A 23,119-nucleotide genomic window follows, 5' to 3' on the forward strand; every position below is an offset into this window, starting at 1 on the left:
ATGGAAGGGCTATCTGAGCCTTGCGAAAGTGGTTACGGAGATCATCGCGGAACGCAAGAAGGTCCCATTTCCATCTCAGAGTTGGGACACAATGGAGTACGACATGCAGCTAGTCCTCAACGAGGACAACTTTGAAACAGCATCACAATGGGTTAATGGAAGCAGTTCCAGCAGCAAGAGCTCCAAAGGTAGTGCCAATGGCCAGGCTTCCCAAAACAAGGAGATTTGCAATTTCTGCAAACACAACGGGGAATCCAAGCAGGTCTATTCGTCCCACCGGCTGAAGGGGATGGACGGCACCGTGGAGTGCCCCATCTTGCGCAAATACACCTGTCCGCTCTGCGGTGCCACGGGCGAAAAGGCCCATACTTTAAAATACTGCCCACTGAGCCAAGGGAAGAGGTCGCTGTATCGCAAGTGCGGACGTAACTCGGCTGGACGCAAGGTGAGGAGATAAGAAGATCAGGAGAAGACCGAAGCATTTATTCTTAGTTTTAGTTTGACTTTGTAAAAGAACAACATTTGATTTCGAGCATCATTAACACTCTTTACATTTCCTCCCACTTTGTTTCAGGTTTGGAGAATGGAAGCCCAATTCTCTTAGACTACATTTGTGAGTCCAGAAATGTTTTTTTATGTATATTGTTGCCTTCTTTCACATTTGTTGTACCTAGGTTAATTATATTGTGTTTCTTTTAGATGTGTCAGTTGCCTAGTGTGATGACTCATGGGCCCTGCAGTCCTATTCCTGACAGTATTGTGGCAGATGAGGAGGAAAATATGGAGTTTTCCCCAGATTTCCGGTCGGAGTCAGAGCCTTGGCAGCTGCCTGAAGTTCTAGTCCAAGAACCAATTAAACCTGACCTTGGTGGGAACTCTCCCCCTTATGGGAGAAAACAGGCTTACACGACTGATAGAGGATCGAGAGAAAAATTTAGAAGTAGTGCTCGCCTTGCTGCCAAATATGCCACTGATTAGAAGTATTTCCCCTGAGAAAATACGGGGAGTCTTGCACCTGCAAGCTGGTTTCCTTCGCTCCCTGTTCTCTAGGGAAAGTGATTGTTGTTTGGGGAAACGAGACCCAATATAGGGAAATTGCGCGAAGGATTCCTTGCGGAGTCAATTCGTCAGCTCCTGGAGAGAGGTCATGTGTGTGTGGACTTCGAATCCTGTTCCTTGCCTCCTGAATCTAGTTCCAAGCCTTGTCCTCGTCTCACGGATTTACCACAGATCTTGTTCCATGCTTCAAGTTGCTTTGCCTTTAGCCACAGCTCCAGCCACGTTCCAAGTAACTTTCAGCCTTGTGTCAAGCTTCATTGGATTCAAGACTTTTTCTGTTTTCCCAACGCTTTGCTTGGCAAAGCGTGTGTTGCGGTTATTGGATTATAATCTTTGGACTCTAATATTTCATATTGGACAATAATCTGCTGGACTATATTTGGCCTCATTTGAAAGGTCTGCTTCTGAACTTTATTCTACACTTGTTTTTATTGACTTTATATATTCCTTTAATAAAGATATTAGATAGAATCTGGCCTCAGTGTATGGTTATTGGTGCCCAGCAGCCTAGATCCTGACACCTTGTATCATGCTTTTTTATACATATAATCATGTTTTTTACATATGTAATATCACGTTCCTTTGACATCTGTAATTGCCTTATATCATATTTTATATTGTGTTTTATATATGCAGTTACTTTACATGTTTCTTTTATGTATGGATGTATAATTTTTACATGTTTAATTATATTATTTGCAACTATAATTGCCTAATATCATGCTTCTTTTATATATGCAATGACATCATGTTTATTTAACGTATATAAGTGCCTTATATCATGTCCGGGTTATCATGTGTGTCTCCAGAGGGATGCAGCCCTATCCTTTGCAGGGAAAATATAGAAATATCTTCTAAATGGCTACTGTCTAGAATTTTGTTTTGTAAAGAAAGGAAAAGTTTATATGCTATTGGAAAGAAAGATACTATTTTATGTTTAAATTTTGGAAAGGAATAGAATTGGTTATTATTACTGTGGTCTAACCTTCAATTGTTTGCAAGTTGTTCTAAAGTTTGGATCGTAGAGTTTAATAAACAGAGTTTATGGTTTTGGCATCAAAACTGTTCATGTTGTGCTTAAATGGGATTGAATTTTCTTTAATTTGTGGCCCATAATAGGCTGGTTATAAGCCTGATCTGGAAGGCAGCCAAGGCAAAGACCATTGAGCTGCTGAACTTGCAGACTGAAAGGTCCCAGGTTCAAATCCCGGGAGCAGAGTGAGCGCCCGCTGTTAGCTCCAGCTTCTGCCAACCTAGCAGCTTGAAAACATGCCAATGTGAGTAGATGAATAGGTACCGCTGTGGGGGGAAGGTAATGGCACTCCATGTAGTCATGCCGACCACATGACCTTGGAGGTGTCTATGGACAACACTGGCTCTTGGGCTTAGAAATGGAGGTGAGCACAACCCCCAGAGTCAGACATGACTGAACTTAACGTCAAGGGATACCTTTACACACACACATATGCAGGGACTACACCAATTTAACAAAGTTTCAGCCACAAAAACAAAGTTTCTAAAGTAGAGCAATGACTTTCACAGTAAAGACAACCCAATTTAACAGGAAATAAGACTTTCAAACCAGGAACAGATTTCTGCAATTATTAAAAAATGGTTTATTATAAAAGCTATGAAAATTTGCCAAAAATCAGAGGATAAGGGAAACGTTCCACATTTTGGTGAGCTATCAGTGTTAAATGTGTTCTACCACTGTACCAAGTTTGAAGAAGATCACTCAAAAAATGAGGGCGGGAGAGCCCCCTAAGTCCCCCCCCCCTTGGGCTGTTTTTGGGCCACCGCGCATGCGCGTCCGCCATTAACGAATTAATTTAGAAAATAACGAATTTTCGTTAATTTCGAAAAATTTTGGGGGCCAAATTCGTTATTAGCAACAAAAACGAAAAACTGCCCCCTCTAGTTTTGAAACGAGTTTAGAATCAAATTTTTCATGGATCGATCAAGCCTATTGACTACCTATGCTCTTAACTTAAATAAATAGTAACTTTTTATCTTCACATCATAATCCTATAGTGTTCTGATGTGCATCTCTCTAGTAAATGGGGAAAAAACTTCAAAGCAAGTTAAGGTTTGTAGTTAATGTAATCACCTTCATGTCTTTAAACCAGTTCCAGATCTGCCTCACATACACACATACACAGCAAACCGATTCCCCTCAAACTGGCACCAAACTGGATGATAGTGAGTGTAGAATATAATAATAATAATAATAATAATAATAATAATAATAATAATAATAATAATAATTTTATTTTTATACCCCGCCTCATCTCCCCGAAGGGACTCGGGGCGGCTTACATGGGGCCAAGCCCGAACACCTAGTGCCTCTGGCCTTCCTTCACATCAGATGAATCTTGAATAGACTAGTATTTGTGCTAACATGCATGCAATCATTTGTAATCCTAGAATCTGCTTTTGTTAGCTACAGTGTATTCAAAGCTGCATATTTCTTTCATGAGTGATGCATAAATACTAAATCATTTTCCGTAATAAAACAAAACACTATGTATTCCTTAGCCCTTACATGAACTAGTATCGTTACAAGATGTTGTAAAGCTCTTCAGGTCAACATTATACTATGTAGGCTTGATCGATCCATGAAAAATTTGATTCTAAACTCGTTTCAAAACTAGAGGGGGGCAGCTTTTCGTTTCCGAATTTTCGTTATTTTCAAAATTAATTCGTTAATGGCGGACGCGCATGCGCAATTCCCAAAAACAGCACAGAGGGAGAGGACTTTACAGGACTCTCCCACCCTCATTTTTTGAGTGATCTTCTTCAAACTTGGTACAGTGGTAGAACACATTTAACACTGATAGCTCACCAAAATTTGGAACGTTTCCCTTATCCTCTGATTTTTGGAGAATTTTCATAGCTTTTATAATAAACCATTTTTTAATAATTGCAGAAATCTGTTCCTGGTTTGAAAGTCTTATTTCCTGTTAAATTGGGTTGTCTTTACTGTGAAAGTCATTGTTCTACTTCAGAAACTTTGTTTTTGTGGCTGAAACTTTGTTAAATTGGTGTGTGTGTGATATATATTGTGTGTGATATATATAGTCCCTGCTTATGTGTGTGTGTGTGTGTATAGGTAAAGGTAAAGGTATCCCTTGACGTTAAGTTCAGTCATGTCTGACTCTGGGGGTTGGTGCTCATCTCCATTTCTAAGCCCAAGAGCCAGTGTTGTCCATAGACACCTCCAAGGTCATGTGGCCGGCATGACTACATGGAGTGCCATTACCTTCCCAGAAACACCCAGAAAATGGGAATTCCAGACAGGAAACAATCAGGGCCAGCTAATACCTCCCAACAAAGGATTCCCCCAGGTAGGAAGCAGCCAGGCTTTGAAGCTGCAAGGCTATTCAATGCTAATCAAGGTGACCAATTGCAACATTCACACTTGCCTCCCACAGACAAGAGTTCTTTCTCCCACCCTGGACCTTCCACAGATATATAAACCCCACTTGCCTAGCTTCGCACAGACGTCAAAACCTCTATGTCTGCCACAGATGTGGGTGAAACGTCAGGAGAGAATGCTTCTGGCACATGGCCATAGAGCCCGGAATACATACCACAACAGTGTGATCCCGGCCATGAAAGCTTTCGACAACACAACCACAGTATCCATTCAAGTTCATGTAGCGTGGTATGGACTGGAGACCTGTATTGGGGGGAGGGAGGGTGCGAATCTGGGCCCCTGGGAGCCATAGTCCTCCCTCCCTCCCTCCCCGGGAGCAGCCGAGGACGGGCCTGGCCCACACCCCCTCACATCCCGGGCCTCTTCCTCCTCACCGCCGGGCCCCTCTCTGTCTCTCCAGGCCTGAGCTGAGGCGAGGCGGCGGCGGCCATTTTCCCCCTCTGTCTTCCTCCTCCTCCTCGGCCTCCTTCCCCCTCGCCCCCTCCCATTGGCTGAGCCCGTGACGCCCCTTTTGCTGAGGGGCAAAAGGAAAGGAGTTTGGGTGATTTGCAAAAGCTTTTTTTTCCTAACGAAAAAAACGAAGAAATAAGAAAAAACGGCCTCTCACGATTCGAAACCGCGATATCCAGACGTGTGGACAATCAAGGTCGTATATTGCTTCAAAACAAACGAAAATAACGAATTAATAACGGGTAACGGGGAAATCGAATTATTTGAGCAAGCCTAATACTATGAATTCATTGCTTTCCATACTTTCATGTTTCTACAATGTATTATGTGGCATTGATATAACCCCCCATCAAGCAGTAGTAGAGTAGGTTCATTTTGGAGTACCATTAACACTTTACCTGAAATTGCCTGGCAAGTTATTTTGACAGAAGATGAGTTTGCTCTCAGTTCCTCCCTCACTAGAGATAGGGACATTCCTGTTGTCTCTTAATTGAAACATAAAAGCAACCCCATGTTCTTTTCAACCCATATTCTATTCCATTAAAATGTGTTTCAAATTGGCAAAGATCATAATGATGGAGATAATAATGGGTTATAGTGACCTAGCACAAAGCTTTACTTCTGCATACTGAGACAGGTAATGGCTCAGATAAGCTCTTTTTATGTATTAGATCTGTGGGAGGAAGTGGTTTATATTGTTCATAGAAAATGAGTTGAACCTGTGCTTTTCAAGATGGGAAGTCAGAACACATGCTGCTGCCATCAAAGTACTGTTTAAAAAAGCTATGTAGGGAAAAATGTTGGTCATTTCATTGTTTGCTTTTCAGGTGCAAGATACATTTTTCAAAACTAGTGATGCTGCTAGTGAACTGACTTTTTTATAGATCTTCAGCCTTGAGCGATCTTTCCCCCTCTTTCCATAAACTATATTTTGTACTGATCCTGGACATTTATTCAAAGCAGGATGCCTGTGTGTTTAGTGAGTTTTGCTTTTCGTATTGTTCTCTACTTCTAGAATCTCATCAAGTGTGTTCTTTATGTGTCTAATGGACTTTGGCCTTCACCTTGTGTGTTTCCTCTGTGGTGGATATAATGAGGTGGTACTGCCAATAGCCTCAAGCTATAAGCAATCCATTTGAAGAAACTGAATTTTTTTTTATATTATACCTAAACATCCCAGGCTCAAACCCTGGGAGCGGCATGAGCGGCCGCTGTTAGCTCCAGCTCCTGCCAACCTAGCAGTTCGAAAACATGCCAATGTGAGTAGATAAATAGGTACCGCTCCAGCGGAAAGGTAAGGGCGCTCCATGCAGTCATGCCGGCCACATGACCTTGGAGGTGTCTATGGACAATGCCGGCTCTTTGGTTTAGAAATGGAGATGAGCACCAACCCCCACAGTCAGACATGACTGGACTTAACGTCAGGGGAACCTTTACATTTACCTAAAGATCTTTATTATAAATAAAACAGATGACTGTATTGATATATCAGTGCTTTGAGTTATTCTAAACTAATTTATGTTGTTATGTGGCACTCCAGTGTATTGGGGAAAGGACACTGGTTTGCTAGTGAGAATAACATTCCTCACTCTTCTCCATGCAAAACAAAAAACTTTGCAAGCAGAAATTAACTAAAAGGAAGGAGAAGGAAGAGGAGAAAGTGTATCTTTCTGGATGTTATATAGTGATTGTGTTGTTGTTGTGTGTTTTTTTAAAAAAATCCTCTCCAGATAATTTTGTGTGTTTGTTTTTAAATATACATAATTAGTTTTAAAAAAACCACTGCTGTAGTATAATATGAAGAAATACAATCTGCTCTATCACTTAAGAATTGTATTTTCATGTTCATCAGAATATTTAGAGTGGGGTAAATAAGCTGATAAGCTTGGAATTCTCATCATGGAAGATCTGTAACCATACAGCAGCCAAGCAACAAAATAATTGCAGCATCCTATACGGGTCTTTATAACCAACGTAAATAGGGGTAGGACAATGTTAGGGACATGGAAACACATGGGGAGCTATATCTCCCTACCAGCACACAGTCAAGTAAAGGTCTGGATATGGTTAGACCATTTCCACAGTTCGAACGGTAACATCAGCAAGGCCAGTTCTAATGGGATGTGGTGTATTGGAAATATTGTGAACTTTGTTTAGTATATAGATTCAAAATAAATCTATCTACTAACAAATATACATGCTGTGTATGGGGGAAAAGCAAGCACAGATACATGCTGAGGCACAGTTCTATCTGGGTAGAGGCCACTAGGGGGCACTGGAGAGAGAAGGGTAGTCCATTTTATTGGAGTGGAGGGTGAGTTGAAGAAGTAAAATCATTTTCACCTGTTTTCCTGTTATTTCCCCCACCCATATCCCTGTCGTGGATCCAACTTTCATTTATCATATGGGAAAAAGGGCGGGATAAACAGCAAAAACAGTGGAAATGTTCTTCCTCCTTCAACTCCCTCTCCGTAAAATGGACTTCTCTCTATAATTTATTTATTTACAGTGTTTATATTCCGCCTTTCTCACCCCAATGGGGACTCAGGGCGGATCACATTACACATATAAGGCAAACATTCAATGCCTTAACATAGAACAAAGACAAAGACAAACACGGTGCTCTGAGCTGGCCTTGAACTCATGACCTCTTGGTCAGAGTGATTTGTGCAGCTGGTTGCTCAACAGCCTAACACCCCCTAGTGGTCTCTGAATAATGGAACAGTACTCATGCTGGCTTTTATGGTAGCATCAGTTTTATTTGAAATAAATAATGCACACTTGGATAGGCCAGCTGCACACTGGTTTCCTATTATCTTCCTCCTTTGGTGCAGCCCCTATGTGTAAAGGCCTATGATACTTGTAGCTACCACTTATTAATGTCAATTAAGCAAGTACCTTTGTATCTCAAGACCATTACTGCCTGTTATTAAGCATTCACATTTGCCAAAGATGTCAGATTCTTAATTTGACATAGAACATTAGTTGTCCTATTGCAACCTTACCAGATTGGCTGAATTCCTGATATTCAGTCAAATGCTTCTCCAGTGAACTCTCTCAAGAGGAACTAGATAATCAGTGAAATAATGTGATTTCTCTTTTTGCTAATGTTAGTGACCCACTATGGTGATAGAGAAGGGGTGCTGTTGTTGTAGAGAAGTGTTGCACATTTGCCGGATCTACATGGTTGCCCTTTGCAGCTATTAGCAAATTAAAATTGGAACTACACAAGGTGTATGGGGAGAACCAATTGCCCTACTTTCTATAATGCAGAAACCGGACCTGTCTTGACAAACCTTTTATGCAGTCCTATAAGTGATTTCTTTCATGAAGCACCTCAAAAGAGGACACCAATATTTAACTGTTTCAGAAAATCTTCAATATCGTCTTATCACTATGATTTCAATAATAGCATCAAATCTCTCTGTTTTCTCCCTCTTCATTCTTTTAGCAAGATTTTTCAGTTAAATATCTAAAAACAATATCTCTGGTTTTGGTAAGACTTTTATAGAATGAACCAAGCCAAATTATTATCCCATTCCACACATACAAAATTAAACAGGTATAATCATTCCTGGCATAGAGAAGATGATATTGTGTTTTACTCATTTAGACTTCTGTATGGCTTGGTGTTGGTAGATTCTCAATCTTTTTTTTTACTGTATAATTGTTATGAAAAACAACAGCTCACATCTAGAACAAGCATACTTTTACAATCTCCTTGTAAACTGCTTATTTTTCTGTTTAAATATTGGTGTCCCACAGGCAATGTGTTTATTTCTTAGTAACAGTAACGAATACTTCATTTGAAAAAAAAAAGGCATTCATTGGTGTTGTTCCTTAGCCAAATAAATCAATTTATGTTAAGAAGTGGAAAACAGATTTATAAAGTGTTGTATCTGACATTTTATACACTTTGGAAGAATTATTTAGTCATGATGATGGACCTGACAGAATAGTAATCTTTAATACCAGTTGAGCTGTTTTGTTTGTTTGTTTGCTTGCTTGCATAATTACTTGATGTAGTGGGGGTTTTTTTTATCTCAGAAACCCTGGATTTAGCATACCTTAAAAACACATACCTTATCATATCCCATAGCCTTTGCCATGAGATGATGTGTGTCTTCATGGGACTATTTATATGCTTGTTTGCCTAATCCTATAGTTTATTTCTTTTTAATCATAGTTTGTTTCTTTTTTAATATTAATGTACCATGCTTAGGCCTCGGTTCTCTTCTGACACGATAAATAAACCATGCTTAGGAGGAAGATTCATTTTTATACTATTTTGGTAATAAATATGATTTTAAATATATAAAACAAGACTCGGGGTATAACAAAACCAGCTATCTACTGCAGGCTACACAGACACAGTAAACTAAACTAAGACACATATACTTTAAACTTCAATAACAACAATAACAAAGGGAAAGAACAAATGATTTCAAACTGTCCAACCTTTGGCTATAGGTATTAAAACAGCTTAGTTCCTGTTATTAACTGTTAATTAGACTTCTATATGTTATTCAGTTCTTCAAACACTACTATTGATATTCCCCCACAGTATTGAGCTTACTTACAGCAATATCTTTCTAAACCAATATAATGTATCCAATAGCCTCTTTAGCTAACAATCAATTCAAAACTTATAAAGATATTCATAACTTCTCCTACCATTGTGTAGAAGCATGCCTAACCTGCGTCCATATATAAATCCCATTGTTTAGTAAAGCAGAGTTTAAAAAATATCATTGATTATTAGGCTTGGGCCCGGATCAGTTTGATCAAAAGTGATTTTTAATATTGATCAGTTTTGTGTAATCCCGCAAAAACATAACAAGGAGGAGGGAACCAAAAAGCTGGGCAAAACAGATCAAGATAGCTGGATTTATCAGCTACTAAAGATGATGGAGTTAAGTCTGCAATATACCTGAGGCAGGGGTCTGCCACAAGGCTCTTGGAGAAGATGGGATTACCTGCAGTGTCTTTTCCCCCGCCCAAGCAGCAAAGTGACCATTTCTTTTGGAAAAGTTCCCTAGGCTCCTCCTCTAGAGAGGGTCCTGCTAGGAACTGGCTTTTCCAGCAGCTCTTGCATGGGGTGAGCATTGAAAAGTCTCTGAGTTCCTCTCAGAGTATGATGGGAATTGAAGTTTTTTCTCTGTGTCTGTCAGCCTAATTGTGTCCATGCTCTGATTAGCTGAGAATAGACACAACCAGAAACTACAATTCCCAGAACCCTCTCTTGAGGTTTGTCTTACTTTGTAAAAAACATTATGGTAAAAACTTAAAATAATTTTAAAAATCTGTAGATTGGTTAATTGTTCTGAAACTTGGCAGGCCTGTGGTTGTAAATGGGGTCTAAAATTGAGGTATGTTTCATGCAGTTAGGCCTTAACATGACTGAAGATTGAGCCTTTAAAGTTTCTAATTGTAGCCAATAGACCTAATTTTTGTCTAATGAAAACAGCAACACTCCTCCCAATTTGAGTACCTTTCTGGTAAACAGAATGAGGGGTTAGCCAAAATGGACCCCAAAACGGCTGAATTGCACAAGCCTATTGATTATCAAATCATAATTTCTCTTTAAATTTAATTTCAGTATCATGCTTTCAAACATCTCATATTACATTCCAATTTTCAAATCTCAGACAATCCAGTAACCCTTTATATTTGTCTAAAACATATTAAATCAAACCCAGATGTTGATCGTAATATGTATGCTTTCTTGCCAAAATTGACTTTTAATCAGAGGGGACTTTTGCCTCCTCCCTCAAGGAGAGACATTCTGTTCTAGTTGGAACTGGTTTGAGGGGGCATGGCTGATCTAGCCAGCCCCCTCAGCTTCATTTCGTGTTGGACCTTCAGCCCACCATGCCCGCCCATATAACAGTATAGCTTAAGTGATCACTGTAAGGGGCTGGGTAGGAATTTTTTCCTATGTTCTAGGGAGGTTTTTCCCCTACCCTATACTGTCCTCAGGGGCAAATTGGGATGGAGTGGCAATTAAATAGGCTTCACCGGACATTTGATAGGGGAATATACAATCTGGCATATACCTAGGGCACCACCCCCTTTGGGGTGAAAGACATAAGCTAAAATACTCATCTGGTATCCATCTTGAACTGGTGAGGTGAAACTAAAGGCCCTTGGAATGTGGGGAGTTTGGCCTCAACAACTTTGAGGGAGGCTTCTCTGACACATTCCCCTTAAAGGTTGCTCCGGTTCAGGCTAACCGGGGACCAGGTGTTTTCACCCTTATCAGCCAAGGGGTAGGCTGGGTAAGGGTACTACCTTGGTTGGGCTTTTTCCACCAGATTCTCCACCAGAATAGAGTTACATTCAGTTTCAGAGTTAAATAGGTAACAATTAATAAAGTTGCCCATTTTTAAACCCATTTTACTTATGTTGTCTCATTATTTCGGGGGTTGGCAGGCAAATGGATATAACCACTCCAAAACCTAAATCTTTCAAATCTAGCTTTCTACTGATGCTCTTAAAACACGAGTTCTTTCTCCTTTGTCCTCTTTGAGTTACATGCTCACTGTCTTCAAGACACTATTTTTCAATAGTTTTTTTAAATGCCCACTTTACACCCAAAGTACAAAATTTATTCTCATTGATCTTCTCTGTTTTTTCCTTTATCCACTCAGTATATTCAGTCTCCATCACCACCAATTTCAACAAGGTTTTATGTAAAACTAAACAATCTCATTATTTGCTTCTACTATTGTATTCCCTTCATCACTCATCTCCTCTCCAAAACTGGCACCTTCTTAAAACAGAAATTTAGCATTCTGAATCTATAATTGTAGTTTGCTCTAATGTCCTGAACTTGACTTTCAAAGTCTTCTCTCTGCCAATTGCTAGTAATTCTTTTAAGTCATGCCTTATATGATACATATCTAGTCCCATCTGATGTTTATCATATAAGACATTCAATCTCAGCAGTTTTAATTCTGTACCATTTTTAAACATTAAAATCAATTATTTTTCTGTCTGTCCTATAAATATACTTCCTTTAATAGGCATCTACATTTGTCAAAGTACTGTAAAAAAACAATGTTTTTTTCCCACTAAAATGTATGTTCTACACCATTGGATATCTCTGTTTAACACTGCCCTGATATCCAGCTTACTGGTCTTGATATCAGAAGTCTTGAGTCACTTCAGGGAAATAGGGTGGTCTACAAATAAAGTATTATTATTATCATCATCATCATCATCATCATCATCATCATCATCATCATCATCATTGTAATCATCAATATTAGTATTATGTGTGGAATGGCTGCCACTATGACTAAGAAGTGAGGCCATAAACTACATATTTTTGGCATTTTTCTGTTAAACTAATGTTAATCAGGATCTAGTGGAGCTGATGATCTAAATTTCCAAGTGATGAAAAGTGAGGAGCTGCTCAGTCCCACTGATGGAATAAAAATATTCACTCTGTGGCAGATTCTGTGCAAAAAGATACATATAGATTCTGTTGTGCTAATGTTTTGTTTTGTTGTTTGACAAAATCCAGCATTTTTATTTTTTTATTTCTATTGTATTTCATGTATTGTTGAAGGCTTTATTGTATTTATTTGAAATGTTTGAATATATGGAAGGAGAAAATTGTCAATGATTTATATCCCCATTTATCATCTACTACTCAGACTACCAATTTTGCACGGAGACACCATAGCTAAGGATACAATCGCAGTCAGTATCTCACTGTAAAATGTGTAGTCTGATTAGTATATGTAGAGTGGTGGTATAAATCATCAACAATTTTATCTTTCAAAGTTCAAATAATTCTCTTTTTTCTCCTTGGCAGATGAAAATGATTATTTCCATGCAATTGTTCACTTATATTCAAACATTTCAAAGTGTTTCAATAAATTCTGCACAGAATGTGTTTTTGTGTTTCTCCATACAAAAATTATATTTTCAAAAGCAGACTTGCTTGAAAACCCAACAGCACCAAATTTCTTCTTGGAAAATGGAAGGGAAGGCTGACACAGGATATCATATAATCAAAATTAAACCCATTACAATTTCACTGATTTCATTTTAAGGGTTACATAAATGGGATCAAACACAACTTGGGGTATTTTGAGCTATTAATTTATTTATTTTGTTATTTATGAACTAGTTATCATTTTGACTCAACACTTTATGCAAACTATGGCATAGGTATGTTTGGAAATACTTTTTATTATTATTATTATTATTATCATTTACTTTACTCGTATCCCACCTTTCCCTCAATATAGAAACCCAAGAGAAATATGTAGGACACCACATAGGGTGCTTAGGAGTTAAAGGGGTGCAATTATAGAATTGAACTTAATTGTGACTGAAAAAAATAGTGATATCATCTGGTGTTTTTCTCTTGTGTGTTTATTTACAAATAAATACATTGAGAATGCTGGAAAAGCAAGATATTCAGGCAAATAGTACTAAAGTACCATCTGCTCCCATCCCCCAAAATAAACAGCATTTAGCCAGAGCCCCTCAAGCTTTGTTCTTCCAACCAACTGCAAATCACACATCTGTGTCCTCCTCACTAGCTATGTTGCCACTTATCAAGCTGTTATTCTCTGTCACACAACAATTCTCAAATCTCACTGTCATCCACAACAGAACAAACATGCTGCTGGTAGTAGATTCCAAACCTAATGGGCCATTGAAGAATTGGTGTCTGTCATTCTTAACCCCTTCTTATGATCCTACCATTTTCCAATTTCAGATTATTTTTTTTGCTCAAGCTTTTCTTAGAATGCTATATTTTATTCCATCTGTCATTTTTCTGCTACATAACATGGACTGGCATAGCATTACCCCCAAATTTAGAATCTCATGACAGGAAGTCAGGACAATGGAGTTGGAAGGGCTTGTAAGCCCACTGTACACACATCTCTTCCTTTTGGGATGATGATGCTCAGCATGTCCTGTCCACCCATCATTCAATTCATTGTAGGCTATGTTTGGTCAAAATACACCAGGTTGAAAAATTTTCCCTCCTTTTCTTGGTGATTTTTTGGGTATCAGAAACCTGAGGAAGTGACATTAGATTTTACCACTAACTTAGCAGGTAGTGGTGCTGAAAGAAAATAATATGTTAAGGACTGGTGGGCAACTATTTGGTGATAGGAATACCTCTGGAATTGCCCTCTATTTGGTTATGAATCCTGGAAGTGGGAAAGGAGATTGTCTTTGAGGTTTGTCTGGGGTAATTTAAATCATAGCACTTGAAAAAGGAGCTCCTTGTAAGGGTTTCCCGATAGGAAGATTGGATGGGAAGCCACCAATTTAATTTGGAGTACTAAGGAGCTAAGCATTTTGCATGGAGGTAGTTGAAAAGGAGGCCAGGAATGGACTTTCTGCTTGAACATAATCCCACCCATGCCAATTGTTCTTTAAATTAGAAGAAGTAATAGATGGAACCACATTTAATCCAGTGCCCACAGACTGTTTTCTTCGTTCCCTGCGTGGATCAGCAGTCAACTGCCTCCCAATCTGCCTAATAGAACAAAAGCAGAGATGAGTTAACCTAGTTTCCCTTGGGAGGGAGTTCCCAGTCTAATAACAACTATCAGAAAGATTCTCTCCCACATTCTCACCCAATAAATGTTCCCCAAAGATTGTAAGACAGGCTTATCTGAGGTCCTTTCTAGTAGCTCTGTCCTATATCCCAGAATCTGATCCCAAATTATCTGCTTTAAACTGGATTATATGAATCTCCACTGCCAGATAATCTGGGATAAGCAGATAATCTGGAATAAGATTCTGGGATGTAGGGCAGTGTGGAAGGGGCCCAGGAAGATCAGATAATTTGGACCTAAACTATAGATTTTATAGATCATAACCAGCACTCTGAATTCTGCCCAGAAAAACATCAGCTAATATAAGACAGTCACTATTTTAAACTATTTTAATGGACTGGTGCCTCTGGCCTCATCTACACTACCATAGAAAATACAGATTATGGTATCTGTTTTGAACTAGATTATATTGCAGTGTAGATCCAACCAAAGAGAATGAATAAGGGTAACTAAGGTTTCCAGCCTTCAATGAGATCTTGATGCCTCCTTTATTTGCCTATTGCCAGCCCTCTCCCATATGCTAATGTCTTACAACCACTAGTGAATGAGAATAGTGCAGATGAAAAGGGAATAGTCAATGTGCAGGAAGAAGTAGGGATGCCATTAAAATCTGTCATGAGTGATTTTGAAAGTAGATTTCCTAGATTTCCTCATAGCTTTCCAAATGGTTTGGTGATTGCATGAAAAATCCATGCACATGTGGAGCTTTTTCTTTATATTTATGAAGAGGCAAGAACAGCTTTTTAAAATACTCAGTGTTGTGCACCTTTCAAAAAAGAAGAGATTATACTACTTACAAAGTTGGGTTGTGGGAGAGTTTGCATCAGAATACACAGATACAAAAACATAATTACATGATACATATACATGTATATCTTCCAATAACATTCTCTCAGTCAGAGAGCAGATTAAGTCAAGATCTACACTCTTATTATGACTGCAGGCTTCATGACTGCTCCTATGAAGTGGCTTTATTACTTTACTTGTAACCATGAGTGAGATAATGAATTTTTGGCAAAACTATATTTTTGCTATGATATTTATTATCATGTCACAGGTGAGGAAACTGACATGGAGCTATTGGGTCAGATCCCACTCAAGGAGCGTGGATTTTCCAAAATTAGGAAGGGGTGCTTGTAAGACAATTCAATAAAGAAACAATCTAATTTGAAAGGTGGTATGTTTGCCTCACACCAATGCAGCAGAAGGAGCTGGCATAACTGGTGCCCATCTAAATGAGCTGAAACCCCTTCTTTAAACCATTTCCACTGGAAGATTGTGAGTAAAAAATTAAAGGAATTGGTTACTCAGGGGCTGGTAATAGAATCTACCCTGGGTTAATATTTTCAGGCAAACTACATATGTGTGATTAGTAGGGATAAAAAAATTAACCAAAATTATCCATGTTGGGGGGGGGGGGACAAAAACAAATGAAACTAAGGTTACAAAGTGTTCCTATAGTATTCGGAAATCTTGAAATGATGAAAATTTGAGTTTAGAGCTCCATCTATCCCAAATTTGCATATGTTCATGTTGTACAGACAACATGTTGTTTCCTGGGCAAAAATAAAATGGTAAATTTTGTACATCAAAGTCCCCATTTGTTGTTTCTGCACAGAAATTCTGTGTAACCCTCCCCTCAAAAACTGTGTAAATTTTACACAGAATAAGTTTGAAATTGCCTATAGGCTTTGAATACTTCAATTTTTCTTGCAGCAGAAAAAAAGCTGTTGTAATTAGTTTTCCCTTTCATCAAGAATGCAATTAACAAAGAATTACCTTCCTAGTCAATAACATGTGCCTGTCTCACTTCCAAGCAAACACTGCAATGATCCAAATACACCTCTTGTGATGGTAAATCTCAAGTAAACATGCAGGGGATAAGACTGCAAACACAAACAAATAAACAACTTACAAAGCAGATGTACATAATTGTGTATAAACTTCCAAAGGGCATAATGCAAACATACCTAGAAGTACTTAGAAAAGATGCACTCTGAGAACAGAGGAGTATCACTAGAAAGAGAATCAGATATTCACCGTGTTTGTCATCAGGGACATTAGTTCATTTAACATTTGGATGGGAGACTGCCAACTAATACTATACACTGCCTTACAGAGGGACTTCCCAATGATCTCTGAGTATTCATTGCCTAAGAAAACCCTATGAAAATCATGGGGTCACAATAAGTCAAGTGACTTGAAGGCACATACACATAAACATTTTCATGTAGTTCTCCCTTTCATTGCAGAACTTTGTTCACCTCCTCCATGTCAAATTCTATTCTGGATTTCTAGAAGATCCAGCAGAATAGGAAAAGTCTTCAGTGGGAGAATGAGTTTTACTAAATGCTACCTGCTCATTGAACCAGCCATATCTTGCTGTATTGTAGAAGGAGAGGCCATGCATTCATAACTCCCTAATTAGGATCCAGATTCATGATGATTCGTTACGCTTTTTCATATTCAGAATGAAAAGGAAAATGAATGTTTCTGATATCTTGACTAATTTGGACACTGTGTACTTGGAGTCAAATGAAACGTGGTGTCAGTGTTAGCAACCTTTGCATCCCCATACATATTCATTGGTAGTTTGCATGCCTATAAAATCCATTTGGTTCCTTTGCCATGTCTTCACTCTTTCTTCATCACTCTATTGTGTAGTCATTTTCTTCTTTTCTCTGTCTTCTATTAGATTATGCATTCGAATATGCACAAGTGACACTGTTCATATATATGGAAAACTAGGGTTATTACTTTTCTCTGCTAGATACAGTGTGGAAAGTGGAGTGGTGGTGGGATGAGATCAGTTCCTTGCTAGTTTTATTGTTCTACTTACCAGTATTTGGTTGTATTTAGAACAAAATATTTTGGCTTTCTGCAGACCTGTTTTCCAAGGAAGTTGGACTTGCATTAAATATGCACAAACTATCATTCATTAGTCCATTTCACCATTTGAGTTGGTATGATGGGAAAGGATGAAATTATTCATTAATTTTATTATCACATACAATAAACAATGTAAAAGAAATTTCTCCCCACTAGGATGATTGTGAGAATTGTGCATATTTCAGAAGTTTTTTCTTGTGTTAGGGCTTTTCCACACACACAAAACTTTCTGACAAACATGTTTTCAGTGTAAAAAGAGGTACACAATGTGTTTCCATTTTCCCAAGGGGGAAAGATAGTAATATTTGGCAATATTTGAACTTGGTTCAAATCCCTAATGTGTATTGGTTCAGAGCCCTAACAAGTACTAAACTTGTTTGATAGCCCACTTTAGTTGAGCTTTTTGACAAACATGTTTTCAGTGTAAAAAGAGGTACACAATGTGTTTCCATTTTCCCAAGGGGGAAAGATAGTAATATTTGGCAATATTTGAACTTGGTTCAAATCCCTAATGTGTATTGGTTCAGAGCCCTAACAAGTACTAAACTTGTTTGATAGCCCACTTTAGTTGAGCTCCATTCCAGCCTCACACATCCCTATGAGGAAGGGTCAAGCTAAAGCCCCTAGTGAGGTAGAATTGCTTCTTTCAGCTGCAGTAGACAAGATTAGCACACCATGCTGGTGAATCAAGGATGTAACTGTATTTAGAGAAAGAACTGCATTTCCACCCGCGCCCTTTCAGGAGATCGGAATCAGAAAAGAATGAAGTCATACACTCTCATATAGTTTGTCAAGACTGTCAGGTCCCTACTATAAAACAAATGTGCTGGAAAAATCCATTAAGCTAACAAATCTGATAGAAACGTTGACTTCTAGGCATCCGTTGGTCATGTACTGCCTCCTTTAAGATAAACAAACATTCCCCAGTCCTTGCTAAGCAACCCATTCTTCAGTCCCTAGGCACTGTAGAAAACAAGTTATATCATGTAATCTTCACAGTTTGTTCTTTTGGAAGACATCATTGGAAGACCAATGTACACAATTAAATAGAGATACAAACATTTGTTTTGGTGGATTAACCCGCATGAAGTCATGTGTGTTTCTCTTCCCCAGCTTGTGAGATGTAATGTTACAGTATTTTGAATTAGGGCTAATGATACTTAATTTTGAATTCCTTCTTAGCTATGAAACTCTGACACCACTCTCTTTTCTCAGTCATACAAACCTAATGGAGTCTATCTTGATAATTAAACTGGATAATTTAATGGATGACATCCTGGGTTGCTTAACATAAGGAGGAAAAAGCAAAACATATATATAAATGTAATGGACACATTCAAAGTACAATTCCATCACTTACTATTTTTGGCAGCCCTGCAGTAGAATTGCAAATGTCTGGTTAAGCAGAAAGCTAAATGCTTGTGAAGCAATCACACATCTGTTTTAGCCTATCTAAATGTTGGATAGCTATAGTCATTTGGGTAATGTAGCAAAAGCAAGGAGACTAAAATATTTCATTGGATAGATCTCAAAAATCTATTACTAACGTGTACTAAAGCTTGGATATGGATCCAGCCATATTCAAGTACAGACTATTTTTGCTTAATAGAAATCTCTAATAGGTCAGAAATCACTCTCATGAAAGAAACAAGAAACCAGTTCATGCCTTCAGTTAGTCATTAGCATTCTTTTCAACCATACAAAAAGGGAGTGACTACTTAAATCAGCAGGATCCCGTAGAAATTTATGGAAATGATGGAGGTAGATGCATGAAAAGATTATGTGTGATTCAATAAAATAACTAAAAACTAATTAGAGTCAGAATCCATGTTACAGTCAATTCAGGAATGAATATATTTATCAGCATGTTCTCTTCTGTCTCTTATTATTTATTTATTTATTTTATACCCTGTCTTCCTCATTGAGGAGACTCAATATGGTTAACAGTCACACATTTTAATCAATTTAAAACAAAGCAAATAGAAGAATTTTAAAAAGTTAAAGGGTATTGTGTGTATTAGGTGTGTATTGTGTATTGCCTGTTCCCTGTAGACAGCCAGAGTTAATAACCTGACTGTTATTTTTTGGACTAACTGAAGTTTCTGAGATCTTTTCAAAGGCAGCTCCATGTAGAGCACATCACAGTGGTCCAACCAAGATATAACCAAGGCACGTACCACCACGGTCAGGTCTGAGTTTTCTAGAAACAGGCACAGTTGGTGCATTAGCTTTAATTGTGACAAAGCACTCCTGGTCACCACCATTACCTGTGCTTCCAGGTTCATAGTTGATTTCAGGAGTATCCCCAAACTGTGAACCTACATTTACAGGTGGAGTGTAACCCGTCTAACACAGGTTGAATCCCCATTGCCAGATCTGTCTTTTGACTAACCAGGAGCACCTCTGTCTTGTCTGGATTAAACTTTAATTTGTTTGCCTTCATCCAACCCATTACAGCTGTTAGACATTGGTTTAGCATGGGAACAGCTTCCTTAGAATTAGCTGAGAGAGAACCTTCTACAACTCTCCTCCACACTGTTGGCCTCTTTAAAACCTTGCAGCCCAGACTGGTAAGAACAACTGAGAGAGAAGCTTCTCCAACTCTCCTCTACGCTGTTGGCCACTTTAAAACTTTGAAACAACTGAGAGAGGAGCCTACAGTGAGTGGACGCATTGGGCTGCCTCTGATGCTGGGCCTTTTCCATCGTTGCTGCCTCTGGCATCACCGCTGCAGCATTAAGACCAGATAGGCAGTCTTGGGGCCTCCTCCACCATCGCTCTCTTGGCTTCTATGTTCCACCACTGGCTTGTTCTACCACCATTGTCATTGTTGCCTTGGAGAAAATGCTGTGGCTTACCATCGCTCAGTTGTTGTACTTTTATTAGCAAACCACCCCCTGCCCCCCCCTCCCCCGTATCAAACGGACTGGTCTGGGCTAACTAGACTGGACCAGCTGGATGTCTTTTTGGGAATCTTTCATCAGCCTGCTGGACATTTCTTAAGAACATTTGGGTGTGGGGTGGATTGGACTAATTTTAGGTGTGGGTGGGCTGTATGTGACAATGGTTTAAGGATGCTGAGCTGCTATTTATCAGGGTTTGGGAAGTTTAAGCCACTGGATTGTAAGACCTGTAATTATGCTTCAATGCAATGTAAGTTTGATTTGTTTGATATATTTAAATGTTTTAATCATTTGAAAGACTATTTAATTGATATGTATGTTGATATAGTTTTATAATATTGTGCTTTATTGATATTATTATTATCTGAATCTGGCACTGAATAATTGCCATAGTTTGTAAGCCGCCCTGAGTCCCCCTTCGGGGGTGAGAAGAATGGGGTATAAACACATCAAATACAAATAAAAAAAATAAATGGAAAGAAATAATAGAATTGAGTGTCATCTGCGTACATATAGCACCACATTCCAAAACTCCAGATGACTTCTCTCAGCAATTTCATGTATATGTTAACAGTATGGGGGGGGAAACAGAGCCCTGAAGGACAAGTGGCCAAAGAGTCAAAAAGGAGTCCCCCAGCACCATCTTCTGAGAATGTCCCTCCAGGAAGAAATGGAGCCACTGAAAATCAGTATCTTGAAGCCCCATCATAGAAAGGGGACTCAGAAGGATATCATGGTTGGTGGTATTGAAAGCTACTGAAAGGTCTAGGAGAATCAACAGAGATATACTCTCCCTGTCCAGTTCTCTGTGTAGGTCATCCACTAAATGACCAAAGCTGTTTCTATCCCATAACCAGGCCTGAAACCAGAGTGAAATGGATCTAGATAATCTGCTTAATCCATGAACCCTCTTCCTCCACCTCCATCTCCACCTTTCTCTATTTAGTTCCAAAGCCACATTCAGTATGTGAACTGAGAGAGTGAAATAGTGCCCAGATTCAGAGGATTATATAGATTTATCATTTATCTGCTTAAGAAAGGATGAAAAACTGAGACAAATATATCCATCATTATGGAGATGTAATATCACTTTAGGTCAAAAATGGGGAACATCAGGTACTGGTGCCCTTCTGGCATCCAAATCTAGCCTAAGGACTACGCTGCTTCTGAATGATATCATTGTCTGGCAGTTTTTCAACTTTTGTACATTTATTACTCTTTGAAAAAGTTAAAATGTCTCTCCATAGCAGTTAAAATTTTAAATTAGAAGATACTGATATTACTGTTTCCACCAGTTTACCTTTAACCCTGGAATGTGGCCACAATGGGCTTCTCTGATGTTGAATTCAGCCTTCAGGCAGAAAGTATTTGGGTGATGACAAATGAAGTGGAGTAACCCGTAGGCTCACACACATACCATTCCCTTTCATCCTCCTTTGCTTGCAAGAAGAAACAAGTAATACATTCTGTTTGATGTTACATATGAACATGCAAGAATCAGCAGAATTAAACCACAGCTGAACTGGGTTTGATAACATGGCTTATTATCTAACCACAGTCCCCTGAGCTGTCATGTAATGCTGAACTGCAGCTTGTTGCAAAGTGAAACTAGTGCATTCATATTCTTCTTTTCCACACACAGTGAAGGAGAGGATGAAGCTTGTTTATTTCAACTGTTTGTTTAGATTCTTTTATTTGACTGCTTAGTATATTAATTTATTTTGTATGTTTCATTAGATAGTTTAGATTCTTTATTTGGATGGTTTGTTCCAATCAGTTAGACTGTTCATTGGACAAAGAAGCAATGGTCACCTAAACATAACATGGGTGATTACCTATATTAGTGAAATTTATTTTCTTGTTCTACATCATTAATTTTGCTATAGAAATACATTAACGTGCCTGATGAATTCTGTCAGTTGTTGTTACTGGGTGGCACCACTGGATTTTTTTTTTGCTTTTTGAAGTCAATTCTGTGAGCAAGAGGTTTATTTTATTTATTGTGTCAGAAGCAAATTGACGGTACAGTTATAATGTATTTAAAAACACAGTTAAAAATTTGGCATTATACTAAATGTCCTTTGACCAGAAGCTGGTCATTTGGAGTGCCTCTGGTGTTGCTATAAGAAGGTCCCCCATAGTGCATGTGGCAGGGCTCAGGTTGTATTGTAGTAGGTGGTCTGGGGTTTGCTCTTCTCTACACTTGCATGTCGTGGTCTCCATTTGTAGCCCCATTTCTTTAAGTTGGCTCTGCTGAGGAGGGCAGATATTACTTTGGCAGTTTCTGTAGCAATATGATTCTGTTCACATATCATTTGCTTGGCTTCACCATATCAATATGGACACCCAGTTCCAGCTTTCTGGATCATAATTTAGCAGGCAGGAATGTGTATTTGCTTCATCCCTCTTTCTGTCTCCCCCTCTCTCCAACTCACTTGCACCTAAATTTGATTAAACCATTAGTAGTCATTATGTTTGAAGTGGCTATGATTGAATATGTGTGTGTGAGTGTTTATCAACAATCTGAGGCTGGTTTATTATAGAAAATGTTAGACTACTGCAAAACATCAAACCATCAGGCCTAGGGAGGAATGACCTACAGCATGACTGGGCACATGACACTATTGTTCTTTCTGAGATACTAAAGTTCAACTTAATAACCCAAGAATGAAGTATCTAGTGGCACATAGTTATAATAATAATAATAATAATAATAATAATAATAATAATAATAATAATAATTGTGTGGTTTTCTGGCATTGTATATTTCTGCCGCTTCTGTGACTGTT

This window comes from Anolis carolinensis, chromosome 3, assembly GCF_035594765.1.
Source record: "Anolis carolinensis isolate JA03-04 chromosome 3, rAnoCar3.1.pri, whole genome shotgun sequence".
Classification (NCBI taxonomy): domain Eukaryota; kingdom Metazoa; phylum Chordata; class Lepidosauria; order Squamata; family Dactyloidae; genus Anolis; species Anolis carolinensis.